Source organism: Macrobrachium nipponense, chromosome 27 (genome assembly GCF_015104395.2).
Source record: "Macrobrachium nipponense isolate FS-2020 chromosome 27, ASM1510439v2, whole genome shotgun sequence".
Lineage (NCBI taxonomy): Eukaryota > Metazoa > Arthropoda > Malacostraca > Decapoda > Palaemonidae > Macrobrachium > Macrobrachium nipponense.
In genome coordinates this window covers 55348590-55375787 of record NC_087216.1, presented here as the reverse complement: position 1 = coordinate 55375787, position 27198 = coordinate 55348590, and positions in this window count along the sequence as shown.

Here is a 27198-nt window from a genome sequence, read left to right as displayed (position 1 = left end):
AGACATTGAACAGAGGCATTGTAAACTATGTGCAACTGGCAACATGATTGCAAGGAGTTTTGCCTTCTGTCACCGAGACATGAAACTGCTGCTCTTCCGCTCGTACTGCTACAGTATCTATTGGTGCTCCCACTGGACGAACTATTCCCGAGAGACCATAAGATGTATCAATGTTGTGAACAATGACATTCTGAGACGCCTCACAAACACTCCTCGCTACCGCTCCGCCACACAGATGTTCGAAGAAAACCGCCTGGATAATTTAAAAATAATTGTAAGGCAATGTCCAATCTGATCACCTGAGTGCGGAAAGATGGAAAACTAAGGCGTTTGTTCCCTAAATGACTTAATCTCTCTCTTTGCAAAGTACCATCTGCAGAATCTGTCATTATTATTATATTTCTGAGGTTTTATAACTGATATTCTACTCCATTATTACTGTGAGCCTTATCAGTTTGGAAGTTTTCTACATTCAGTTCTCATATTTAGCCCTCTAGACCTATACTGTAACCACTCTAGCTTCAGTTTAATTACAACCTGTTCAGCAAATATTATTACTTACAACGCTTTTTTAAAACTTCTTCTAATATCATTACTGTTATTACCATTGTTTTGATTACTATCTTTTATACTACTTCAGCAACTGTAAGGATATTGCCAATTATTTTTATATCTTGTTACCTCATGTGTTTGATACTCTGTGTACTTTGTATACTCCATGTATATGGCCTTGAGCTGAAATAAAATGTATTATTATTATTATTACCACATACGAAGGCGTCCCTGAAATTCACACGAAGCTGTCACTTTTTTCTTCTCTTTCTTTCATCAAACATTCAACTGAAAACCCGTATGGACAGGTTCAAAAGATTTTAAAACCACAGGAGCTCCAGAGGGAAATTAGCCCGCAGAGAAAAGGCGATAGGTGAATAAATAGAAACGAATAGATAATAAAACAGAATCAACTAAATTCAGGAGACGTCAGCAGGAAACAGCTAAGAGTTTACTCCTATAAATTCAATGCAGCACGAACTTTTCTTGCCTAACTTTAATTTAGCGCTAGTTCCTTGTTTTTATATCTATAGTCCTTCAGAAAACTGTTGGTATATTTTCATGTAATCGAACATTTTAGGAAAAAATAATAAGTAATTGCTAAAAGTCCTTAATGGTAAACTTTAGGATATCGATTTTAACTGTGTATACTGATTAATTTCAATATGCAGGCGACATCTCTGGCTGCTATTGGTACTCGAGTCATTTAAGGGATTCGTTTTATTACTGAAGTTCCAGCGCTGGACAGGGTTGACTTTTGAACTGCTGTTCGTTTTACGGCTTGGTCGGGGAAGTTTTTTACGACCGACATTATGTCATAAAGTCGTTGTTTATTTCCGAACAAGAAATTAACGAGTGCAGTTCACAACTGATTTTCGTGAGCCCAAATCCGAGCAGGTGACTTTTGCTGGTAATCAAAATAGCGTTTAACCTTGATGATGAAATGGAGGTGTCGCCAGTGAAATGTGATCTGGCCTTGTTATCTGACACAAATGGGCCATTTGTTTTATTGTTTTACTGAAGTAATTGCGAAAGTTCGAACGAAAGAATGATATAAAAGTGATAAATTTATCTACAATTTTAACAAAGATGTTGATGGTTTTTTGTAATAGTATAACGGTTTTTTCAATTGTTAAATTATTTGCAGTAGTAACACTTTGATGAGTTTTTATTTTACAATATTACGAGGGTCTTTATAGATTCACGAGTGGTCTCTATTGCTTGTGAAATTACACATTATTATGTAATAGCGATGGTTAGAGGAACTTACCGTAATGATAGAAATCCTTAGTTTAAATTAATGGAAATACCCTTTACAAATAGTGGACTCGAAAAACGAATTAGTTTTTATTCTATCAAGAAGTTAAGTTAACCATTGAAGTTGAGGTTGTCTATAATCGAGTGTGCGTAGTTCTTCTTTCCTACTGTTATCCTTACATCAAGGGGTCGGTTGCCTGATGCGCCTTCTCCACTGCCTTCTATCGAAGGCCTCATCCTCTATCAAACCTCTTCTCTCCATTTCTTCCTTCACTTTATCTCACCATCTAATTTTCTGGCTCCCTCTCGATGTTATTTGCCTAACAGGTTCCACCTACGCCCTCGTTACTCCCTCCTCGCCATCCATCCTCTACACATGACCATACCACCTCAATCACGACTCTTGTTACCTATGTAATCTTTACTAAGGCTGCCCTTCTTACTACGTCCTTTTCAACCTCTGATGCAGCAATATTCCCATAATCCATCTCAGTATTCTCAGTTCTGTTCTCTCAAGCTTTACTTCCTCTTTTCCTCTTAGAGGCTATGTTTCCGCTCGATACAGTAACACTGGTCTTATCACTGTTACATAGGTCTTGACTTTTAGCTTGATTGTCATTTTCTTTTCATACACTACTACAGCTACCTCTCTCACCTCATTCGTACAGCTTCTACAATCGAGCCTCTCCTTTCTTGCATTACTATTCTGTTTTATTCACAAAGGTGTTGATGAGCAGTAGAGAAGATAGAAGCAGAATAGTAAGCTCAAATCACGCTGTTCGAAAAGTGTACGATGGCTCGAGAGGGGAAAGGAACTTGGGCCCCCTTGTTTTCACTCGAAATGCAATATTTGCTTTTGTAAAAGGTATATACTTGTCTTAGTTTATGATGTACATTTTGTCTTAACACTTAATAGTTTTCTTTTGTATTTTTACCTTGATGAAACTGCAAACTACTAAGAATTGTTATGGTAATGTTACATAGGTTGCACCATTTCGAGCTTGCATGAGGTTGCTATTGTATCCCAGATGTAAGCAAAGACGAGCGATATTCTCCGATAAGTTTATGAGAATGTTAATGCTTGAGTTAATACCACGTATGTTATGCAATTAAGCTAGGCATGTGTATAGTATAAAGCAGTCTAAGGATTGCATGCTTTTTGGCACAAGATTATTGTCGTAAATAAAATTTTATATTACATGGTACCAATTTAGGAAGGTATAATAACCGTCCTAGAAGAAACAATTATTGAAGAATGCCTTTAGGAATAAGTTACCTACATCATGTATCCACCTATTAAGAAATATTAAATAAACCGGGGGGGGGGGGGGGAGGAGGATAGGGGTGGCCGGTTTCACGCTTTTCCTCAACCTTAACTACAAAATGAAGATTTGTCCGCGTCCGACGTCAAATACCAGTGCCAACTAACAATACCAAGAATATTAGCCTAGTACTATGGGGTACACATGCATTAACCTATACCAAAGTTTGAATTGTTATGTATTGGCTAGTCTGAGTAAATTGTCCTAAAATGAATGGTAGCCTCCGAATGTAAGTCAGGAAAATTGATAGATTAATACAGAGTAGTAATAATATTATATTACAATTTCAGCATTGACACAAAATTCGTTGTGCTTATCTCTTTACCTACATGTTATTACGAGATTCTTTTGGTGATGCAAATAATGTATTTGTTCCTTATGAAAATCAACCCTTGTGTGACGCCATATATGAATAGGAATGGTATTTCGTAAAATGTATATTTTACAGGAAGAAATAAATCTACGAATAAACATTTGGCTTTCTTGATAAAAATAGTCACTGGTTGAAAGCAGTGTCGAGAGCTACGTATGTTGATAATGAGGACAGTAGCCTAAAAAGTCTTGAATTCTGAGTTGAATGGTATCTAATGAAAGAGCCAATCTACTTGTAATGTACAAATCGACTTAAGATGCCTAAGTATGTCTTGATTGTACATTGCCTAAAATGTTATAGTGCATTATTGAAACGTGTTTTCTTAATCGTGTTCAGTGGCGAAATATTGATAGTTTTACAAGTCATAATCTGTTCTAGTTTCAGACTAGTGCAAAAGCCCAGACGCTAAAGTGTTTTCCTGCCAAACATAAAGAAACTGAAAAATATACTTACAGGGATCTACCGTGATGCAATAGGCATATCAGCGAGAGGATCATTTAAGTATTACTTAGTTAAAACCTGTTTTATGATAATTGATTTAACAAAACACAGCATTTGCAGTTCAATACCCTTGTTGATGGGAAGCAATCTGTCAATGGAAAAAAAACTGCCTGCATGATATGCTATAAAGGGAATCACAAGTGGCATTTGTGGGTATTATCACTCTGAATTAGTAACAGAATAAATAAGGGAATTCCATGAGCGACTAATTTCAGCTTTCATCATTCAAGATGTAATTTTCTGTCTGTAGGAGATAATTTCTGGCAGTCCTCATTTTTTTCTCTACCTCACCACATCATCTTGCTCTAGATATCTGTAATGACCATCTACTGCAAATGCTACACTTCCTGATGATTCAGTTTCAGCCAATCACCGCTTCTTTGTGCCTAGCGGCAATGGCGGTTCGGGAGCGTGGGGGCACCTAGGCACGTACCCCCCCCCCCAAAAAAAAAAGTCTACACCCCTCTGGGAATTCTTTGTCCCCGGCATTCCAGATCCGTCTGTTTCAAAGATACAGAACACATCCCGGTAAGTACACACAAGTTTAAAGACAAAGTTAATAAAATGGAACATCTTACAAGATATCAAACAAGCCATCCCTTTGGCCAAAGCACTTCAACACTTACCCAAACAACCGGACACTAAACACTGTTAACAAAAAACTCCCGGCGAATGCCACGGCATCTTGCTGTGACATGAAGCCCTCTCAAAATCCCCCCATAGGCTTGGGTATGACACTTTTAACAGAAAGAGGCGCACATGCACATACGAACACACAGTTCGATAGCGCCTCACGGTTCTAGCTGCATCCAGTTTCACAAAGGCACTTTGAGAAGAGTTCATAAAACTGTCGTGCATTGACTTGTTGAACTAAGCACTTTTATCTCACGCCACCCCTAGAAACTCATTGATCAGCTACTGTCAGGTCACCGCTCCTGCACTGTTCTCCACATTCCATAGGTCACAGGGAACACATGGACAATATATTATTAATCAAAAACCCTAGGCCTTACAGATAGCTCGGCCACCTTATATGCTAGCCCCCGCCTAGCAAAATTGCTTATAACACAAAACACTGGCCGGCTTAAAATAAAATATAAGTAAAACTGCACGTCTCTGGCATTATAAAATAAAGTCTTATCACGCTTTATCTCCCAATAACACAAGACGCATTTTCTCTCATATTTTCTGCATTTTCGAATTCTTGAATATCCCTTTTCGCTTGTCTGCAAGTAGCTGAACAGACAGTAGACTGTAGCAGGCTGTAGGAAGACGGAATGCCTCCCTCATCGTAGAAGACTTCTCACGGCTTCTGTAGATCCCCAAAAAACACGCTGTAGAATTCTCTCGATCACTCACGTGGAAATTCTTGTAATCACCCTCATGGCAACACGACAGCAGTACTCTCTTCATGGCTGGTGGACGTCTTGCTGGCGTCGGGAAACGACTTTTTTTTTGGTGTTAGTATGTCAGTCAAGTCTTTGGTCAATCTAAGAAAATTAACCCAGACATACTACTTCTATCAAACAATGATCTCAAAAAGTCAGAAATACTAACTGAATGTCTCCCAATTAACTCCCTTAATATGACTACTAAATCATAAGTCATCATCACAACTCCCAAAGAAAAAAAAAACATCAAGTTCTCCAACTCAATTCTCCAAACTCACACATCAGCACACACACAACTCAGAAATCATAGCAACTCCACGGAATTCTGCACTCACATTTCAAACTCGAATGTGCTCACAAGAAAAAAAAAGAAAAGATAAAAATCGCAATGAGCTCAAGGAAAAAAAAGAATCACGTAACACACCCAGACCCAAAAAATGTTCTCTCAAACTCTGATATTTGAACAACCCACAAAATCAGTAAAAATCTCCAACGTTTAACAGCAAAAACCCCTTTACTGCTCAATAATTAATTACAATGAGACTTAATGTCAAACTCCCATTTACGTAAGCAGCAACCCCCGAAAAATTACATCTCCCGGTAAAATCAAATCTCCCGTCCAAAAAAGAAATGCTACTTAAAACTCAATCCCCAAATTACATCTCTCAAGGAAAAGGAAGAAAAATAATAATAATAAAAAAAAAAAGATAATCACAAGTAGATTTCCCCAATCACAAAATACATAATACATGTATAATATGCATAACTCCCGCATTTTTCCCAAGAAATGCTCCATGTAAAGTTATGGAATTTGCCAGAAAGCAAACTCTCACACACGCGCTTTCGTGAAATGCTATTGTCAACATTTCCAGATATTGCGAAAATTCTGATCTGTCATCATCAGAGGAAAAAAGTCAGCACACGGCTCATCACATCGCTTGTCAGCAGAAAAATCGCCTGCGGACGTATGCTCAAACAACAGCACAAAAATTGTCTAGTCAGACACATAAGTTTGGAAACTCATGATTCTCAAAAAAACGTCTAACAGACACATTTCACAGAATTAACTCCAGGATATGACTAATGTGTTCAAAGACTGTCTCAAAGACTTATTCTCTCAACATGACTTTGCCTCAAATTATATTTCTCCAAAAATAACACACTTGTGAACATAAAATATGCACACATCTCCAAATGACTCGTAATGCAGTAATGCCACTTCTCTCTAAATAGTCACGAAACCAAAGAAGAGAACCTCAGAAATCTCCTCTTGACTTCGAAAAAAACTCCCATAACCACAAAAAAAAAGGGTCACCCGCCCAAGATTAATTCCAACTCCATTATGAGACACCATATTAATAATAACAACAACACTCCGGTTATAAAAATATTTCCTCCATTTGGTTAAAAAACCAACCCCATATTATTCTCTCTTATTTCTCCAATAGCCACATGTCAATAAAAAAAAAAACACCACTCCAAGAATAGAGAATAATCACCTCTATTTCGGCAAATACAAAATATTTACCTCTGTTTCCCCAATAACTCCATGTGGAACAAAACAAGGCTCCAAAAAATATATCTCCAAAAAGGAATATCAAAAAATGAAATCCTACCTCCAAAAAAATGTGCACTCAAGGCAACTAACTCACTCACTCACAAATATTGCCCAATAATCTCCAAATATGTGTCTCCATTTGCAACAAAGATGGCTGCAACAATAATTGAACTAAACATAGCTCATATCACATTGGCAAATATCAAAAATGGCCAAAAATATATCTCCCATATATTATATCTCAAATTATAACTCCAAAATAATATATAGCTACCTCCAATTATAACTCCAAATATATCTCAAATATAACTCCAATTCTCCAGAGAATAACTCAATGTTATAGTAAAAAACTATAAAAACTCTCTCCATTTAGCATAATTGCTAAAAAAAAAAAGGGCAAAAACTCGGCATATAAAACTGTCTAGAAAATTCTAGAAAAAATTACCAATGTGCCACAAGTCATTATAACAGAACTCCAAAATCACAGTGTCTTACCCAAGACTTCTCCATATGCACTACGACATAGGCCACTAGAAAACTTAACCAAGTTTCCTATCTCTCACAAAGTTGTCACAAATACGACAAGGGTATTGTGCAAGAAAACTCACAATTTCTGGAACATAAATATCCAGAGAAAAAATGTAGTGCCATTACGTATGCATTCAAAACATGCAAAAAATTCTCCCATATATTTCTCTATAGCATCAAATAGCTAAAACACGAACACATTCTCGAACAATGACTCTAAGTCACAAACTGAGATAATGTTCACACTAACTGGAGAGAAAAAATAAATTCAAATTCACCCTTGGTAAAAAAACTTGTGTCAGCGATGGCTAATTTCCAAAAAAGGAGAAAAGAAAAATCAACGGCACCATTAACTATCTCCCGTAACTCACCAGATGTCAAGCAATTATCTGCTGAACTCACAAAAAAAAGAAAAAAAAACTAAAACAATGTGTTGTTAGTTCCTCCCAAAATTCAAAAAAAAAAATTTCACCTCCCTTGATAGCATTAAAACGCCCACGTATTAGTATATAAAAAATCAGTATCAGAAATATCATTATCACAAAATCACCCAAAAAAATTGCTATCATCAAAATCATCAGTATCAGTACAAAAAATATCACCAATGTTAATGCTTGTCCATTCTCCAAAAATTCAGCAAAAGTTCAGCAAGATTCAACACAATTCACCAAGATTCAGTCAGATTCATCAAGATTCAGCAAAACTCATCCCCGTGAATCACTGAAATATTCTCCAAAGTTACAAAACTCAACAAATAATTAACACAAGACTTCTCCCATTAATTCATTGTAATAATTCTCCATGAATAATTATCTGTAATAATTATTAAATAATCTCCCATGAAATATCTCAAAATCTCTCGTAAAATATGTCTCCCGTAATGATAATTATACTTAAGCAAACCTCCCGTAACACATCTCAAGTATAATAATTATTAATAATAATAATAACTCTCCATAGCAATAATTCTCTTGCAAAGATCTCAAGTAAGGGTGAAATTCAAAATAGCTTACACTAGTATTGCTGAATCCTATGACATACAATTTCTCCAGCATACACCATGACATAATACCATTGCCACACAACTCAGATACAACACCAATCATCGGCATTTCAAAGTAATTTCTCCAACACAATAAAAAAATAATCTGTGTATCCCCCTTATATTTGTGTCTTTCAAGGCACAAAGAAACATATAACACATCCCGTGCATGTTAACTACTTTTCCCCTCATTCACGGAAAAGAAAAATCTCTTTTTATTTCCTTTTCTCTTCATCCAAGAGAGAAAAAAAAATATTTTCTAAAAAAAAGACTCTACGGGCGTTTCACTTCATCAACTAATCAATCAGCTGATATCTTAGCATCCAATGTCAAGGCCAAACCCATCCCCAACACAAAGAAAAAAAAAAGGAAAAGGGGGAGTTCACCCACACTGAGAAAAAATAATTTCTCCCCCCCTGAGAACAACCCCTCAGTCAAGCGACAGAACAGCCTGAGGCATACCAGTAGTATCCCCATCTCCCCTTGAATAGTGTCTGAGGACCCCTTCCCAAGGCATACACTAGAGCCCATCCCTGCACTATCTCTCGAGGGAGGCCAGTGGTACCCTCCATGCAACTATCCCCCCGAGGGATGCCAGTACCCTCGCAATGCAACGCGCCTCTCTGCAGAAATGTGCTGAGCCCGTAAAATTGTGGCCGCTGTGTCTCTAAGCCAAGTATGCTTATCTAAGCACAGTTCACATGCATAAATACATCTTAATACCCTCTTATACCCTCTTTGTGTTTAAAAAACAAAAGACAAATACGTCTATTATAAACACGTGCAAATAAAGAAAACACGTCACTATGGGGCAAAGACAAGAAAAATTTTTGACCTCTTGAACCAATCCCATAACCCTGAAATATTTAAACAAAAACTCTCTCCTTCAAAACAATAGTTAACACTCACCACTCCATAACGGGAACAAAAGGAACTCGAAATTCTCGTAAAAAGCGGCAGTGATACTAACAACAACCGCCGCACAGGTATCTCGGAACACACTCGTCATTGCACAAGCAAAAGTCATACTGGGTGCGCTCACTGCTTCTAGGCTGACTGCCTGGAAAAAATGCTGAGTCCAATAAAATCCTTCCCTCCCTTTATCACAGTTACCAGACAGATATTTTTTCATTTTTTCTCACTAAGTAACTGAAAACTAACAGTTTAACGATTTTCCACAATCCCACCAAGGCTTTGTTGTTCGAAAACTATCGCTAAGCCATAACCCCTTTTATTTTCTAACTGGCCACCCATCTCTACATTGGCGTTCCTAGGCATAGAAAAGAAAGAAAACTTTTATACCCCCTCTTAACCGCTTGCCACCACTGTAACTGGGGGGATTCTCCCCCCATTATTCCTTAGGTAAGCGTGGACACGAAACGGAAGGCAGACCCACACACCCCATTACTCATAACCTTTCTCTCTCTCTCTCTCTCGGCAATCCCTCTCTCTCTCTCTCTCTCCACCTCTTTCTCTCCATTCTAACAGGTAATGAAAATGAGAGAGTTGCGTCATAACATTAACGTTTATTAACAAGAATAAATAAATCAATCAATCAAGCAATCCAGTCTTACAGACTAACTCAAAAACAGTACAATGTCTAGTCACCAAAAAAAGTCTACACCCCTCTGGGAATTCTTTGTCTCCCGGCATTCCAGATCTGTCTGTTTCAAAGATACAGAACACATCCCGGTAAGTACACACAAGTTTAAAGACGAAGTTAATAAAATGGAACATCTTACAAGATATCAAACAAGCCATCCCTTTGGACAAAGCACTTCAACACTTACCCAAACAACCGTACACTAAACACTGTTAACAAAAAACTCCCGGCGAATGCCACGGCATCTTGCTGTGACTTGAAGCCCTCTCAAAATCCCCCCATAGGCTTAGGTATGACACTTTTAACAGAAAGAGGCGCACACGCACATACGAACACACAGTTCGATAGCGCCTCACGGTTCTAGCTGCATCCAGTTTTTCACAAAGGCACTTTGAGAAGAGTTCATAAAACTGTCATGCATTGACTTGTTGAACTAAGCACTTTTATCTCACGCCACCCCTAGAAACTCATTGATCAGCTACTGTCAGGTCGCCGCTCCTGCACTGTTCTCCACATTCCATAGGTCACAGGGAACACATGGACAATATATTATTAATCAAAAACCATAGGCCTTACATATATATATCCCATTATATATATATATATATATATATTATATATAATATATATATATATATATATATATATATATATATATATAATATATATATATATATATATATAAAATATAAAATATATTATATATATATAATATATATATATATATATATATATATATATATATCTATATATATATATATATATAAATATATATATATATATATATATATATATATTTTCTATATATATATATATATATATATATATATTATATATATATATATATATATCATATATTATATATATATACTATATATATATATATATATATATATTAATAATTATTATAATGTATATAATATATATATAATTATATTATTATATCATATATATATATATATATATAGTATATATATATATATATATATATATATATATATATATACTATATATATTTACATTATATTTATTATTTTATTAATATTTTTTAATAAATGATATATAGTATATTATATGATATTATATAAATGTATGATAATATGAAAATTCGTGCCACCCCGTCCACCCCCTCCCCGCTAGCGCTTGGCGGTAATTGCAAATCTATATTAATCATCTCTGGCATCGCATCTCTCATGTCACTCTAGTTCATCTTCATGCCGACTCCCTTATTTGCATAATTGACGACATCTAACGAACGACATGTGTGTCTGTCTCTCGTCAATCACAGACAAGGATTCATTAATGGATGACCCTCGTCTGCTGCAACCAGATGATTTGGGAGTCGTTGTTAATTGGATATTAATGCAATATGCGAGGTCGTAAGGTACAGGCACCGCTTCTAACTAATTACAAGACTATAATAGGGATATGTGATATTTTTCGCTGTAGGCATAGACTGGAAGATGCTGTGTTTGCAAAGGTAATGAATATGCAAAGAAAAATTAAATATATAGAAAGTAAAAAAAACATTTGAAATGCATAACCTAAAGTAATGTAATGATGGAGACAGAAAGTGCAAGAAATCGCAGAATTCCATATATATTTAGGAAAAAAAAAAAAAAGTTACTCCTTCAAATCCAAGGCATATTGAATAATAAAAAAAAGAGAAGTAATTTAATGATAGCCTTTGTATTTTGATCATAAAGACTCTGTCCAGCCTTTTCCACTTGTATTTACTCTGGAGAGGTGAACTGAACTATAAGTTTTTTCTAACATGCACGCATAAGAGCACGAGCACACATAGGCACAAGCATGCATACATTATATATATACACATATATATATATATAATATATATATATATATATATATATATATATATATCTAATATAGAATAAATTAACTTTCGTGATTCTGTTATACATATATATATATATATATATATATATATATATATATTAATATATATATATATATAATGTTAAGTGTGTCTAAGTTTGTACAAATTTTAATTCTCACTGCAAAAGGAATGTACTTCTTTTTGAGTCATCGATTATATAAATAATTACGAGCAAAGCGAAGTCTTACTGGAAAGGGTCTTATTTCTGGCGTCCCGGCCCTAGTCATATCCAAATGCTAATATCTTCAAAAGTATCAAGGATGAAAGGAAAATCCTTATATCTGTAAATTTCATCCCATATAGGCTTTAGTTTTTTAGGCAGATAAAACCTTATATCATTAAATTTCATCCCGTATAGGATTTGTTTTTAAAATATCAGTCTTACTGGAAATGGGGTCATTTATGACGGCTTGGCACATCCCGGTCCTAATAACATTCAACTGCTAATATCTCCAATAGTATCGAAGGAAAAGAACAATTCTTTCGGCAGATAAAACCTTACATCTTTCAATTTCATCCCATAAAAGATTTATTTAAGACTATTTTCAATACAATGAGCGATAATAATTATTTAGAAGAGAGTTCCGAGAGACCTTCGATGGTTTAACTTGAAGCTTCGTGAGTTATCGTCTTTTGGGCGTCCTACTGATAGGATTTGTAACAGCTTTATATGCGTCCAGCCCCTATCTTTTTTTTCTGTCGCTCAATCTCTCTCATCCACATAAGAAATATTTGATTAATTATATCTTATTGCAAATAATACTTGCGGAGACAAACATTACTAAAGGATTCAGAGTCGATGAAACAATGTTTTTCGCTAAGACCTTTTCATCAAGTCATCAAATAATGGTGAAAGTTGGCAAGTGTATATTTTATAACACTACCGAATTTTTTCAAGTATTATCTAGTACCTAAGTTTAATAGTTCTGGTACTTATCAGAAGAGTAAAAGTGAGTTTCCTATGCCAGAGCTGTCAAAATCGCTGGAAAGCGTTTGGACACAATAGTGACGTTAACTTATGACGCCATGAGGCTCCACCCACATTGAAGAAGTTTACGTATAAGGAAAACGTCTCTTCACTCTGACTCTGGACACTTGACGGTGAATTATTCTCTTATTTTGCTATTAGTACCCACCTTAGGCAAATCTAAATAATTGCTCCATCCGAGTTTGAATAAAAATGTGTTTATACACTGAAAAAAAGATAAGGATGTTCTAAGGAAGAAGGAAATTAGTGTTGGTAAAACCTGTCGAGCTAAAAAGTACAACGTGAATATTTGTACCTACAAAAAAATAAACTAAGTCCTTCATGTTGTTGTCTCCGTCGTATCCCATTTTACTGAGCTCCTGTTCGTTCGTTTGTGTGCTGCGCAGTCTCAAATTGTCATGGGGAAACCACACCTTCCGAATGACATCAGGAAATAAACTCCATGGAAAGAATACAAAAAGACAATCCGTTTTGTTTTACCTCGGGTTTCGACACTATAGCTTTCTATTTGCTGCAGCAAAAGAGGAGTGTTGCCAAGTAAGTATTACCCACTCTAGTAATAATTACCTATTCATGCTGTAGTATCTCTTGCCATGGGTCTTTTATACAAAGTGGCAAACCGTAGCACAAATGCAGTCTTACAACCACCGGGACAATCCTATCTCCTACTGGCCATTATCGAATTTGTTGAAGCCTAGACTGTCTTAGTGACTGACTGCCTACCTGGTGGATGGTCGGAGCCTCATGAAGTCATATTGTCTTTACGTCACGACAGCTTTTAGGATCCCTTTCTTTTAGGTACTAAATAATACTTGAAAAAATTAGGTAGGGTTATAAAATATACACTTACCAACTTTCACCATTATCTGATGCTATGATAGAAAGGTGTTGCCGAAAAACCGTGTTTCATCCATCGGCTGTGAATCCTTTAGTAGTTTTTATTTATATTCGTCTATGTTTGTTCACAGAGTAAGAAACAATAGAAATTTTCTTTATACACAAACATCCGGCCAGTGGAATATGCATAGAGTACCTAACCCTCATCTGCAGGGCCCTCCAGGAATGCTTGAAAAATGAGAGTGTACTTAGCCGACGTTATACAGAAAAAAATGGCTTTATTAGAATGCACCTCCGCTATTTTATTTTCCATGTGTCAAGCCATTTCTTAAATATGAATTCTTTTTAGCACAACGCGTTCAGGGAAATACTTTTAATGGTTCGTAAGAATTTTTTTAAGGGCATTGCTCTTTCATTCTTAACATTTCAACTTTAATTCGTTCGGGGTAATCGAGAAGGAAATTTAACTAAATGAGGTCTCACAATGGATCTGGTGTAAATTCGCTTCGGTACGTTTGTAATATCCGTAACCTAAGCACTAGTCCTGCTTAAAAAGAAAATTTCATGAGTTCTGTCAAACGATAGATTTAATTTATATTCGCTTTTCTCATTCCTTTTTTTGCATAATACAGTTGCACTTACCTCCCCCCCCCCCACCCCCACTTAATATATTGAAATATTAATTAAGGAGATATCCCAAAGAAGATAAGACTTGAGAAAAATTGGCTCACTGATGCAAAAATCAACATGTAAATTAACGAAAATGGAGCTGAACGAGTGAGGCAATCATTTTGAAGTGTCATAATTCGGTTGTTTGTTTCTAAGGTGACATTCCGTAGGCGCTTCATTCAAAGAATTTAGTTGTCGAATGTCGTAATAAATCCATATATTAATATATAATATATATATATATATATATATATATATATATATATATATATATATATATATATATATATATATATATATATATATATATATATATATATATATATATATATATAGGCTTATTCGATACAGTTGAATGTGCCTTTTCGTGGTATTCTGAAGTCCTGTGAAACCATTATAAGTGATACTCTTTGTATTTGCAACAACACATGACAACAGCCACAGACCTTAGATGTTGGAGTGACTTGGGTAGTTCAAAAAGGTGTCCACGCATCTCTACATCCCTCCTTGATTGGCCGATGTGTATGAGAAGCCAAAATAACCAATCAGCTTCTGGCATCACGATGCTGTGTGAAGTGGACATTTAAAATAGAGTTCGCACAAGCGCACAAATCAGTTCGTTTAAGGTTCCCGGACTGTGTAGACAGATATATAAATATATATCCTATATACTATATATATATATAGATAATATATAAATATATATATATAGATATATATATAATGGATATTATATATATATATATATAGGGTAGAGATATATATATTTTATTTTTTTGTATATATATAGATATTATATAGATATATATAGGTTATATAAGCTATATAGGATATATAGTATAATTTATATATATGGAGGAGAGGAGAGCTATATATAAATATAGATCTATATATATATATATAGATATAGAAATATATATATATATATATAAGATATATATATATATTATAGATATATATATATATATATATATAGGTAAATATACTATATATATATATATATATATATATATATATATATTATATATATATATATATATATATATATATATACTATATATATATATATATCTCTATATATATATATATAATAGATTTATATATATTTATAGATATATGGTATTGTCACATATATATAGATAATATATATATATATATATATATATATCATATATATTATAAAATAATATTATTATATATATATATATATATATATATATATATATATATATATATATATATATATAATTATATATATATATATATATATATATATATATATATATATATATGACAGATATATACTATATATATATATATATACATATATATATAGATATATAGATATATATATATATGTGTGTGTGTGTGTGTGTGTGTGTGTGTGTGTGTGTATGCGTGTGTGTGTGTAGCGTGTGTGTCTGTGTCTGTGAACTAACTTAAGAAAGGAAGTGCCTTAATCCTAAGGATGAAAAGAAAACGAATTAAGGTGACGTAAATGAAACGTTCAGTTTGTCCATATTTATACAAGGAATGACACCAAATAATTCAGATTAATGATTAATTATTGATCACTCCATTTACGCCAATTAGCTGTGCAGAGTGTCCTTATTTCTATCATGATAATGAAAAATGTTTGAAATGTATGTATTGAAAGAATCTATTGGGAAAAATGCGAATTTCCGTGAGAATTTATTTTCTGTTTCCCAAAAGAATGAAATCCCTCCCTGGCCCTCGGGTTGCAGCCTCCCTCAATGATTTGATGATCATTTCGTTTATTTGTACTGTAATTCTATTTCCATAACAGACTGAGACCAAATATCATTTATCTTTATGCGAAATACAATCAAACATTGCATGAATGAATACTTTAAATTCCAAATTATTCTCATTTGTTAGATTATTTTAGGGCAAATTGAGTCAGTTGAATAATTCATGAAAACAATAACCATTATTGATTTCAGTAATAAATAGAATGTCTCCTTGCTCGTGGATGTTGAATAGTATTTTTTTAGGCCGACCACTATATTCGAATTGGATGGATAAGAAAGATATAACTTATCTTCACCACGAGGTTGTCGACTGAAACAAGAGATAAATGAAAGGGAATTGGTGCGCCATTTTGATGAGACCGTAAGAGTAGTTAGAAGGAATCCACTCCTCTTTTTGGTCATCAATATCGTCCATGCCTCACCTACGCCCAGCATATCCTAAATATGGTCCAACACCACCCCACCACCACCGCACTCCCACTAAACCTCACACTACCGTTTCTGCAAACCACATTATCACCAACCCCAAACCACCTACTCTCAAATCCCCTCACAGTGGTCACCGTGTCTCGTCGACACTCTACTGGCAGTGTGGGATTATAGGATTTGCAGCTTTACCAGATTTGATAGTTGATTTCATGGTAAAACAACTCAATTCTAATGCCGTTTACTGGCCGCGGCAGCTATAAATGAGGGTGGTGGTCTTGGTCTCTTGGGGAAGTTCGTAGCTTGTTTGCTGAATTATCTGGATTTTATGACTTCCGTCGTGGAGTGAACGTTGGTGGATCTCCTGTGTGTTTTCTGTTTTTCCTTGTTATAGGTTATTTAGATTTGAAATTTTAGAAAACTGAAAACTACGAAAAAAAAAACTTATTCCTTGGAACTCGAATCGATGAACAGATCATGTGAAAAATTAAACAGAATACAATAACTCTTTAGATGCTAAAAATGTGTCATGCATTTTTTAAGTTTAAGACATACAGTGATCAAACCTTCATGTAGAAATCGCAATTAAACTGTTATTAAGAGAAAACAATGTAAGAAAAATTACTTTAATGAAAAAAAAGCTTATGCTCAGAGATGGTTAACTTTATTTTATGATAAGATCATGAAAACAAAATTATTGGAATTGCTAACCTATTGTTAGTTCAGCATAATCTAAGAAAAGACTTCTTTCTAAAAACATGCAAACATCAGAGCCTCTGAAATATCTAATTGTTTCATATCGTAAGTAACAATCAAATTATACAAATCACTAAAGATTATTTCAGTTATAATAAAAACCAAGTAAAGATGTGGCGAAAAAATCAAGTTTTCTGGACATCCTATAATCAGGGCCAACCAAAATAGATGAATTATGAGCCACGGTCCATGAAAACTTTAACCACTGCCCGGTGGTGGTCTTACCTATATCGTTACCAGAGGCAGGATTATTGCTAACTTTAGCCATAAATAGAATATAAATTACTGACGATAGAAGGCTGCAATTTAGTATGACTGATGGTTGGAGGATGGATGATCAACTTCCTAATTTGAAACCCTCCAGCCCCAGTAGTTTTTAAAGATCTGAGGGCGGGCTGAAAAAGTGCGGACGGACAGGAAACTAAAAAAGATAGGCAAATGAATCATCCTCATGAACCCAGAATCTATTTCGGTCGTACTGCACCACAAATTTTAGGTGACTAGTAGATCTATTTATCCCATGCGGAGGAAATGACAGTAATTTCGGCACGACCATATGAATCATGAATCCATTTCAATCGCTTCCAAAATTCAGAGTTTGCCGCATTTTCCCATTTCCCAAAAACTGGAGTCCGAATTCGTGGCTATTTCGAAATTAACGGACACTCGTCCAAATTCATCTAAAGTGACGCAATAAACCACCGGTGAAAGCAACAGGTAAGTAAATCAACAGTAATTTATCGTTGCTTAACTCTCTCTCTCTCTCTCTCTCTCTCTCTCTCTCTCTCTCTCTCTCTCTCTCTCTCTCTCTCTCTCTCTAAGTGCGGTTCTGGTGGATCGTTGTGACAATCATTGTTCCAGCGCAGTAATTATGGCTTTATTTGCGTAAAGTTACAGGCATAAACTTTATCTACTTAACTCTAGCGTCTCTCGAAATGCAATTCAGTGTAATTCCCTTTGTTATTATACAATTGCTTGCACTCGTGTGATGTTATAGATCACTTCAGTTGACTAGATACTCTTATTCATTTTCTGATTAGATGAAATTTTCTTAAATCTCACATCTTTCCTGTGTTTGTCCGTTTCTAGTACAATACAGTTACAAATTTGGTAGTTATATGTAAGTGTTCCAAAAGTAAAATATGTTTAGATGTCTTTCTTGGGTGTCGAAGTGGTTAATAAATACACTATATTCTGAATACACTAGTTGGTGCAATGAAAAACGTCAATCATAAAATCTTTTGTGCCTCTTTTAGGAAATTTAACTAATTAAAAAAATTGCCTCTCATATCCGATACTTCTTCCCAGATGCCTACCACTGCGTTATGCAAATGAGGATCTCTTAAGTAGGCTAATAAAAGGAAACCAGCCTTCCGAAATACTTCCGATACTGAGTTTACACGATTTTTAAACAAAGTTACTTTGGTAACGTAGACCGACGTTTGAATAGGACTGTCTGTTTAGAGGTGAGAGAAGACTTTTAAGGTATACAGAAGTTGGAGAGTGAATTCATTAAAAATACTAATAATCATGGGAAAATAAGGATGTATTAATCCTGACTAAATCATGAATTTGAAACAAAATAATACAGGATGAAAAAATACGGGAAGTAAAAATAACTAGTTTTGAAGAGCTAAAAACTTTCTCAAAAAGTTTCCGTGACATTCAAGGAGGAGGATCCTGAGAAAATAAAAGAAATTCTGAGGAAGTCGCCCAGTTGCCTGGAGAATTTTATTAGTTACTCTCGTTGAAAAATCCTTTTAATGGCAAAATGATGTTCCCCTTTCATTCTTTCTTTCACGTAATTTACCAAAATCATCTTCCTTACTGCCTCCTTGTCGTATATCCTCTCGTTCATCCTTTCCCTGTTTTCAATTTGTTGATAACCTTCATTCATTCCTTCCCCGTTTTTTATCTTCACTTCTCAAGGATGGCTTCGTCGTTGCTCTCATCTCTGAAGCAGGTCTCTGTCGAGCTCAGAAATTCTCTCATTTCGAATAAAACCGCTCTAAAAGTTCCAAACAAGGAAACGCTGCAGGATGTTTTGAACTCTGAGTTGGATTATACACTTAAAAAATCACTAATTAGATAAAGTAGTCTAGGTAGAAATAGAGACGTCTCCTGTCCTATATTCTGTTTGTTTGAGTCGAGACATCCAAGGAAAACCGTCGAGGTACTTCTGTCTCATTTTAGTTTCAGAAGCGCAAATATATTGAGAGGTAACCAATAAACTCACTAATCTGACATCTGTTGCTTGCAAAAGTAGGGACAATAACCTTACTTTTTGGTGAACTTAATTATATACACTGTTATCCCGGTCGCTGTAAATCCCTTTGACGTTCCGTTTCTAAATATGTCTCAGGTAAAATAATGATTGAGTACTGCATGAAATATTTAACATTAATTATACTTAATGCGATAACATAAACATTTCATCATTCACTTAAAAATTAAAAATATTAAAAACTCATAGGTTACATTAAACATAAATGTTTGAATTTAGTTCACATCAGTGAGGCATATCTCCATATTCGTAATTTTTCATAAGTTTATGATGATATTTCATTTCGCAAGGAATAAATTTTCGCTCGGTTCTTGTCAGCACCACTAGAATCTCTCTCTCTCTCTCTCTCTCTCTCTCTCTCTCTCTCTCTCTCTCTCTCTCATCTCTCTCGTCTCTCTCTCTCTCTCATTTTTCTACGATCCCAAAGAATCTGTTCCTCGTTTGTTGACATTAAACCAGATCCTCAAAATTGATATGTAAAACATCCCCCCCCGTTATATATATATATATATATATATATATATATATATATATATATATATATATATATATATATATATATATATATATATATATATATATATATGAATAACTTGATCACGAAGTATATAAAACGTGATGCTATGTATAAATAAAGTTTTTTTGCTTCGAAGGAAAAAAATGAAAAGCGAGATAGCCAAGTACTTTCGGTCCTGTTCGGACCCTTTAGTGAGGCAAACTGATTTTACAAAGAACAACATAGTCAAAAGAAGGCTTAATATACAAACTGACACTACCACATTAGCCATAAGGGCGATTTTCACTCTACAGAGAGGAGGAGGAGTCATAGGCTAGCCACACCTTGAAGGATACCCGTAGTAAACAAGTGATTCTTCCAGAAAACAGTACATTTTGAAAAAAACACGGGAGCATATACAATTTAATATCATGAATTTTTGCATAAATTTTCTCAACAAAAATTATTATTAATGAAAAGAAGAAAGAAAATATAAATATATATATATATATATCTATATATATCTATATCAAGCAAGAGAAAGAGGGAGAGAGAATATCGAACGAGAGAGAGAGAGAGAGGAGGGAGAGAGAGAGATAGAGAGAGAGAGAGAGAGAGAGAGAGATAATAACTATATACATTGGGACTAATTCATTAGCTGTTTATTTATTTTGAGGTCCTTCATAAACATCTTGCAAATATATGGGTCCAAATGGTACATTCCAGACTAAGATTTAGGTTGTTTTTATTAGTGATTTGTATAATTGCCGATTCCAGTCAATTTCTTGAAACATAATCATTAGATCTAGCAATTACCGAGGTATCACCCCAATTAATACAATGAGATATTTCACTCAGATGGATAAACAATGCATTTGAAGTCTGGGCTGTTCTAAATGAATACATATGTTGCTTTATACGTACACATAAATTTTTACTTAACTGACCAACGTAAAACGAAGGGCAATCCTTACAAGAAATTTTGTAAATGATGTTGTTATTTGTTATGGGACTATTCTTAATTAGCATATCTTTAATGGTATTGTTATAAGAGAACACTACATTAACATTAAACGATTTAAATATTGATTTTATGGTTTCAAATCCACGAAAATAAGGTAAGCTAAGCACATTTTTAGGCATTTCTTTTTCATTAATAGCAACATTATAAAACTTTTTGTGAGCTTTTTGATAACATAAATCAATTAAATCAATTCAAGTGAGTTCCATCTCTTGTGTATAGTTTTTCATTCCCTATAAAAAGTTTGCAAAACTAACACCGCAAAAGTTTACAAACCTAACACCTTTTTCTTGGCATATTACCTCTAGTTTGTCATTGATTCCAATTGTCTTGCTAATGGAATAGTGACTTACATGGTTCTGGGCAAAAGTCCTATAAGAATGCCACTATCAGTTTCCTCACGAATGTTCTCTACAACATTAGTCAGGTTGGCTACAAGACCTTCTGTTTGGCAAGTTCAACCATCCTTTAGAAAAAAGTTTTTTTCCTCCTCACTGCACTATGATTGCACTTTTTCTATTATTTACTGCCCCGGCTATCTTCTTTGCTCCTGAACCTGGGTAAGAATTAACTTTTCTCTTACTTCTATTTTTGGCCACACAATTTAAGCCCTGATCGTTTATTAACGAGTCTCCAATTGAGATTGTTTCCTCTTCTGCTTCTGAGAGCACAGCAAATCTATTCGTTTTGTTGATTCCTTTTAGGGGACAATTGTGTTTTTTGGCTACTATCATTCTTCAAATAATAGCTCTCTTGAATTCATCAATTTTATCCTTGTAAGCTTCTTTCGTTTTACCTAGTCCAGTGCTTGCTCCTTTTTCATATTTGTTTCTGGTCTTAAGCATTATTGTTTTCTAATCTCCACTTCAATTCCTGTTTTTCTCTATTAAGGCTTGTAACTTCTCTTCATAGGTCTCCAATTTTCTTTCCAATCCTGTCTTCTCTTCTCTTGCTTTCGAGTTTGACTTTTGTCAACTCCTTTAGTTCCTTTGCTAATTCTTCTTCTTCCCTCCTCAGATTAGCTATCTTTTGTTCTTGTTGACAGGAGAGACAGACACTGAGACTACCTAGCTTTGATGCGCATGCCTCTTCTATTGTGACCAGTTGAAAAAGGAAAAAGGGTGGTTAGTTGAGTACTCACACAGTCGCCACATCAGTTTTCCATAGTTCGTTGCCAGGATAACTTTTATAGCTGCTGCACAAACATACGTGTCACAGCTCCCAACTGAGCAACACAATTAGCCTAAGCAAATGATTTTTCACCTGCAGTGAAGAGCAGCATCCCTTAAATTACTAAATTTCCTACAGCCAGGAACAGCAAGAATCATATTACTTGAATGCTTCTCCTCCAACCATGAAAATACCAAAGGAATGGCCACAATGGCCACACCAGCAGGTCCAACGGGTAGTAAGTTCCACAATCAAGGTCATAGAAGCTCGTCTGGGGTTTTTAGTTGGCTAGGTTTTCAACAAGGCATAAAAGCTCCGCAACCCCAGAGCAGTTTAGCCTTTACTCACAGGGGCGGCGGGGAGGGGGGGATGATAAATAATTAAGGTGACGGCTCTTCTGTGCATGAGTGAGAGAAAGAAAGGGGGCGGGGGATAATAAATAGATTAGGTAACGCGCTCTTCCGTGCATGCGAAAGAGAGAGAGAGAGAGAGAGAGAGAGAGAGAGAGAGAGAGAGAGAGAGAGAGAGAGAGGTGGGGGTTGGGAGAGAGAAGAATATCTTCGGAATAATAATGGGTAACCATTTATTCCAGAAAATTTTCTTCCTTGAAACTTAGAGACAGGCATTTGCATCTTCAGCGGGAGAGTTTTGATGATTTACCTTTCAAGAAAGTTAGTTAAGTGCCACATTTGTAAGCGCCAGCTTTTCCTGTATATTCTCTCCCTGCAAATCAATATGCAACTTGCTTGCTGTATGTCTTGGCCCGGATGGGTGGAAGTATTTCAGATTAATGGTATTCCTTAGTTCACACGAAATTGGACGAGACACTCAATGTTATTATGTAGATCACATGCAAGTCCTTTACAATTGTATTTATCTGGTGACCTAAAAGAAAGTTGTTTTGCGAAAATTAAATTGGACACACCTAGTGACGTAAATAAAATTGTTTTTCGGAAATAGGAATGACTGTAGGTTTCTGCTACATCACATCTTATTTACTCAGATAAAAGAAAGGTAGTTGTAGGTGGTATTTATAATTACTTCATCTTTCATCCGCATGCTCATTTGAAGCACCATACTCTAATCTTCTAAGACTGAAATTTTACTAAATTATAAAGTTTTTCTTGATAAAGAAACATTAAAAATGTCAACCATTTATAATGCATGTATATTTTTTTCATATTTCGTCTGGTGCTTTTCTTTTCTTCTATTTCTTCTATAAGAATTCAAGTTTTTAGATGCAGGATAACTTTTCTCGTTTAATTTTCCTTCAAATTCTGTTTTCAGAGTCAGATTTTGGAATCAGGAGAGAAAGCTTTATATTTCAAAAACCACTTTTCATCAAATTTTTGCACAGAAAAGCAAACACGATGAAAACATGTTTAGTTCATTTCATAAATATCCTCATCCATTCTCAGCATTCATTGATATATTCCCGATGCTTGTTAGTATAGTCATGTCATTTTTTTCAAAATTAGTCGTATAATTAATATTAGGTAGATATTAGACCAATTTCAGTTGCAACCGTTATCAAGAAAATCAATACTATAACTTTCAAATTGTTACATTGCTCCATGAAGCAGTCATTCCGTATTTAATAAAGCAGCGTGATTTTTAACGGAATCTATGTGATAAAAGCAATAAACAGAATATGTTCTGTTTAAGAAATTAATGACATCAGAACCTCTGTACACTGTACAACATGCTAAAATAAGTAGCAACAATAATAATTTTCACCAATAATTTTCCGAAGATCTTGGTTAGTTATCAAACATACATATTCATTCCCACGGTTATCCCTACATTAAGGGGTCGGTTGCCTGATGCGCCTTCTCCACTACCTTCTATCAAAGGCATCATCCTCCACCAAACCTCTTCTGTCCATATCTTCCTTCACTTTATCTCACCATCTAATTCACTGTCTCCCTCTTGATCTTCTTTCTCTAATAGGTTCCTCCTAAGCCCTCTTAACTCCCTCATCGTCATCCATCCTCAACACATGCCCATTCCATCTCAATCATGACTGTCTTATCACCTCTGTAATCTTTAATAAGTCTGCCCTTCTTCTTATTTCATTAGTTTCCAATCTCTCAAGTAGTAATATTCACATAATCCTGCTCAGCAACATTGGTCTTATCACTGTGTTATATATCTTGAGTTTTAGCTTGATTGGCATTTTCTTACCATATACCACTCAAGCTACCTCTCTCTACTTCCCCCATGCAGCTTTTATCCTACTGTCAACTTCAACCTCACATCCTCCCTCTTGGCTTAAAGTAGATCCTAAGTATTTAAACTTTCTGTCTGTTTTATAATCGAGCCTCTTCTCTCTTGTATTACTATTATGTCTCTATCTTCCTTATTACTCAGCAAAACCTCTGTTTTATTTACAATCGCCTTTAAACCACTCCTCTCTAAATATTTCTGCCACTACACCCTTCTCTGTTGGTCCTCCTCATTTTCAGCAGTTATCATCAGATCATCAAGGTACAACAATTCCCACAGCTCTTCATCCCTGATTGCTTCACTCAACACATCCATGACTAGCACAAACAAAAATGGGCTTAATGCTGACCCCGGGTGTAATCCAACACTATCTATAAAGTTTCAGTTATCAAACATACATACATACATACATATGCATAATAATGTACATATACATGTGTGTGTGTAGCCAGTGTGAATATCTAGTTGTTGTAATCTTAATGTTTTTATATCAATTTGAGGACCTATTCAAACACAAATAATATGAACAGAGGAGGAAATATTATAATATTTGTTATCTGTAATGTTTGAAAATAATTAAACTTGAACATTTATTTCAATCCTACTTTCATATTTATGAGATATATATTAGTAAATATTTGAAGTGGAACGGTAGAAAAAAAATTAAATATTATTTTTTTAAATCTTGCACTGGTAAAAAGAGGTAAAAAAATATTTGGCGGGTCAGGAATTTTCCACAGCCTATTTTGTATAAAATAAATATTGTAAAAACCAAAGGCCAAAGATTATCATCGTCACAAATTCGATGTAGCATAATAGTAAAAATATAATGATAATAATAATAATAACAATAATCTGATGGCATTGTGTTCGATCTTCATGTAATGAAAATCTCTCTCTCTTCTCCTCTCTCTCTCTCTCTCTATCTCTCTCTCGTCTCTCTCTCTCTCTCTATATATATATATATCTATATATATATATATATATATATATATATATATATATATATATATATTAGGTATATATGTGTGTGTGTGTGTGTGTGTGTGTGTGTGTGTGGTGTGTGTGTGTGTGTGTGTTTGTGACACTTTTGATTATTTCTACAATAGAATAGTATAGTATAGTATAGTAAATTTTAAATCATTATTTGATACAAAATCAAAATTCGCCAAAGCAATTTAACGCTTATTTGGCGATAACATAAGGTAAGTTTAATAATTGTGCATAAAAGATATGCAGACTTTACAAGATAAAACATAGACATAAAAAATTAATCACACACAGTTTAACACAGGTTTGTAACTTTAAGAAGCGAATTAAAATAAAATTAAGAATAGAAAAAGGCCAAGTCCAGCTTGCAACACAAAAAGAGCATTTATACAAAAGCCAATAAAATAAGATTCATGTATAGCTTGTTTTCCAAGCAAATTTCAATGTGCAAAGAAAAGAAAAATACTTGGGTAACTAAAAGAGGCTTTAAAAAAACCACAGTTCAGAAATACTTCAAATAAATACTGTTGCGCAGGTGACCTTTTCTTTTCATTTCTAAGAGAAAGATAAAAGGAGTCCTCTAAAAGTTTTCTGTCGTGTTCATTGTTAAGCCCAATCAGCTGACAGTGGAAGAATCTCCTTTCAAACTCTGTGCATTTAGTAGGATATTCATGAGAACTTGGGGCGAGACAAAAGATCATAAAAGTATAGCAGCTCACCCATAAGCACTTAGTTTATACAAGGTACTTATGTTAAGTATCAGTAATTGTGTATAAAGTTCCGAAGTGCCTACCACCGGTCTTCCTTCCTCATATCCGACTCCTAGAATTATTCTTAGTTAAGTTGTTGACATGTACCTTCAATCTATGGAGCACAGTAACAGGTGCAGAGCCCCATATTAAGAGGTGGTTATTCAAGTAAGAGAGCACTTGAGAATAATTTAGTTTAGGCAACATGCCAATCGGCAAAAAATCACGAGTACTAATAATTACTCCACTTATACGGCTAATATCAAGTGAGATATTGTTAATGTTTTGTATGTGTCAAGGTATTAGTGAAATCTACTCATTCGATAATGCCACCAGCGAAAGTAGTTGGGAGTTCTGGGGACGACCTGATCTGGAAAAACATCAGCTTACTTTTAATAGTATTAGGTTTTACCATATTTGCTTTTAGTTATACTTCAAGTTCACTGAACAAATTCTTACCTTTATTTATGAGGTGAATGAATGAGAAACCAGCAGAAAAGCAGCATAATCCGCAAATAAAATTGCTTCGGCCTGCACTGCATTAACGAGGCCATTTATAAATATGTTAAAACAAAGAGGGCAAAGAATAGACCCTTGAGGTACACCACATGTAATGCTTGAGACCAATGTGACTTCTTCCAGAGAGGCGACGCTATGCTCCTGCTTATCGTGAATCACTGAAGCACTAGACACCGTCACTGTATCAAGTTTGTTTGAAATACACTCTAGATAAGTTAGTAGTTTCTTATTTTGCTCATGCAGTCCTCGCAGACAATTAATGATATCT